Below are 3,125 nucleotides of genomic sequence, written 5' to 3' on the forward strand. Positions count from 1 at the left end.
CCCGCCCACCCCTCCAGGGACGAGAACCCGCGCCTTCGCAGACAGGGCACCGGGAGGGACGCGCTCCTTGGCCGAGCGAGCCCTGCCCGGCGCGCATCGCGGACAGCCGCACTGCAGAGAGCCGGCAGGCCGCTCGCCCGCCGCGGACGAAGAGGGAGTACGACCCCCGCGGGCGCCGGAGAAGCGCTCCCCGACGCTCTCCAGGGTGCTGAAGGATTCCCTCCCGACCGACGCTCACCGCGCTGGAGGGTCCCGCGCAGCGCCTGCCGCTCCGCCTCCGAGCCGACCTCGCCGACGAGGGCCAGGAGCGCGTGCCGGCGCCGACCCCGCCGCAGCTGCCAGCCTGGAGCACCCCCGGCAGGCGAACCGGGCGTCTCCATGGCGACTGACCCGGGCGGCGTCTCCATGGCGACCGCAGAGGCTGCAGCGCGGGGCCGCGGCGCGCGCCTCTTAAGGAGTCCCAGGTCGCGCGCCCATTGGCTCGCGAAGGCACGTGATCCGGGAGCCGTCAGCCAAGCCCGCCCGCCCGGGGGCCGCTAGCCGTCAGGGCGCCCTGCCGCTCCACCCCGGGACTGCGGCGCGCAGGCGCCTGCGCGGCGGGGGGCGGGGCTCTGCCGCGTCCTGCGCTGCAGTGCGGGCGGAGGCGGGGCGTCTTCCCCTCCCTCCCGCGGGCCGCAGCGGCGCCCGCGCTCTCTGGCCAGGGAGGGGCGCTCCGGAGGAAGGAAGGCCTCCCGCGCCCTAGGGCGCCACGTGGGGAGCGCCGCCGACTCCGCTCCGCCACGAGCGGTGGCGCGTGAGCCCCGCGGGCGCCCTGACGTCGCGCCAGGGGGACGAGCCCCCGGCGCGGGGCGCCGAGAATGCGGGACGCGGGAGGCAGAAGCCCGCCTCGCACGCCCCTTTCCTGGCCGGCGGGGACGCGTGTTCGCCGCCCTCGTCGAAGCCCGGGGCCCCGGCTGGAGGCGGGCGAGGCAGAGCCTCCCCTCGAAGATCCGCCTCGCCTCACGCCTGCCGGGGCCGCGCAGAAAGGACGGGGCGGGGGCGGTGCAGAGGAGCGAGTGATGCTTCCCGGGCGGGCAGCACCCTACGAGGAAGGTGCGGCGTCCAGGTCTCCAAGCCCGAAAAAGCGCGGGGGCCGCGCAGAAAGGACGGGGCGGAGACGCTGCTGTCCTAGCGCGCCGGCACCGGGGAGCCCGCGAAGGCTGACGGGCCGGAGGACGCACTCCCGAATCTGGGGAACCCCCCGCAGGCAGCGCAGAGGGCGTCTGCGGGCTGCCTCGGAGAAGTCCCTCTCGGGTGACCGCGGCCGCCCGAGTGCAGCCGCGCTGTCTGTGCGCCCGGGGCGCTGGTGAGCCACGGCCTGGCCGGCGGCTCCGCCTCCCCGCCGCACGTGCCTGTCGAACGCGCACAGCGCCTCCGTGCGGCAGGCGCGGCAGCCGTCGAATGCTGCAAGCGCGGCGGAGCGCGCTTCCAGCAAAGCCCGCCCGCCTGTTAAGTCCCGCGCGGCGGCCACGCCCCTCGGCGCCGGGCACGTCGCCCTGGCAACCGCGCCCGCCGCGAGCGTGCGACGCAGGGGCGGGGCCTGCGGCTGGGCGGGGCGTTCCGGCGCGCCTGCTCTCCTCGCGGGCCGCCGAGATGGAGCTTTGCGGGAGCCCCCCGGAGGGAGGCCTCTCGCCCCCGCGCCTCATCGTGGAGGACTCGCAGCCGCCGCCGGGCCCCAATGGTGAGTGGGCCCCGCGCCCTCCCTCGAGCGGCGGGCAGCGCCCCCGCCCCGTCCCTGACGCTCCTCTCCCGCGCCCGCAGCCGGGCCTCGGCGCCCTGGAGTTCGCGCGCGCGGAGCAGCACGGCACCGGCCGGGGGGGCGGCACCCGGAAGCGTCCCCCGCGCGGCCGGCGCACGCATGCCCCGCGGAAGGCGGCAAGTGCGGCCCCTCCCCGAAGGCCTGCTGGCGCCGGGCCCGCCCTCGGAGCGGCGCTCATCGGGCAGGACCGTTCGGAGACCCCTGCGGCGGGGGCTGGCCGGGCTCTCCTGCCCTCTCCAGGCTGCTGCAGGGGAAGCCTTTCGAGCCCGGGGCAAGCGGGAGGGCTTGGGGGCCGGCCCCAGTCGGACGCTGCTCTCCCGTCGTCTCGTCTGGCCCGCGGAGTGAGGGGCGGCCCTGCGCTCCCCGCGCACTGGCCGGGCTCTGTGGCCGGCTGGAGTCCGGCTGATCCTGCAGGGCCTGGCCTCCCTTGCGGGCAGCGTCCTCCCGTTTCCCCAGCGCGGGGCCTCTGGATGGTGGAGCTGGGAGGTGGCGCTCTTGCCCTGCACCGGGGCGCTCTCTGGGTCTTCAGAGGCTTCAGAGGCTCCTCCAAGGCCTGCGATTGGAAGCGCTTCTTGACGCTCCTGAAGCGTGGGAAACACCAGCACAGCTTTGGAGCTGCTGCTGCTCTGCTTCTGATCACCAAAGCGTTTGCTGCTGCACACTCGCCCTGCCAGAGGACAGCCTCCTGGCGGCCAGGCCCAGCCCTTCTCTCGGGGAGGACGCCTGCAGGCAGAGTCTGTCCTGGTAAAGCTTAGCAGCTGGACTGAAGTAGGGGTTGGTCGTGCAGTGCAGGGTATTCGGGCCAGCCAGCTGTGTTTTGAAGCCATTCTGGAGAAACTGACTCACAGAGCACCAGTCCCTGTTTTCTTGTTGCCTTCCGTAGATCAAGATGGAGCCACCGTCGACACGGCAGCGCAGCCTGAGAGCGAGAGTCTTGAGAGGTGAGCATCTGCTTTCAATTATCTTTGGGGCTCTTCGATCAAAGGAGAGAAATAGGGAGCTCTTCTCCACCTGACACGAGGGCGTCACTTGTCCCTTTCCTTTGCCCTTTTATGGGTTGAGACAAATGCCCATTTTTTCCTCAGGCGGCATGCATCTCTCACAGAATTTGGGGAAGGGGTGGAAGTTGGAATGGGGCTAGCAAGGCAGAGCAGACGCCAGCGCTGAGGTCTTCCCCGTTAGTAAATCTGGCGCATGGCCTGTATTCTAGCTTTGCGGTGGTTTGGGACTTTATGCTGTATTACAATAAAAGTTGATTTCATGCTCACACGTTGTGCCCAGCAGCACCGCTGGAAAGCTCCACCTTCCTAAAGAAGTTGGCAGGAGG

This window comes from Tiliqua scincoides, chromosome 8 (assembly GCF_035046505.1).
Source record: "Tiliqua scincoides isolate rTilSci1 chromosome 8, rTilSci1.hap2, whole genome shotgun sequence".
Taxonomy (NCBI): Eukaryota; Metazoa; Chordata; class Lepidosauria; order Squamata; family Scincidae; genus Tiliqua; species Tiliqua scincoides.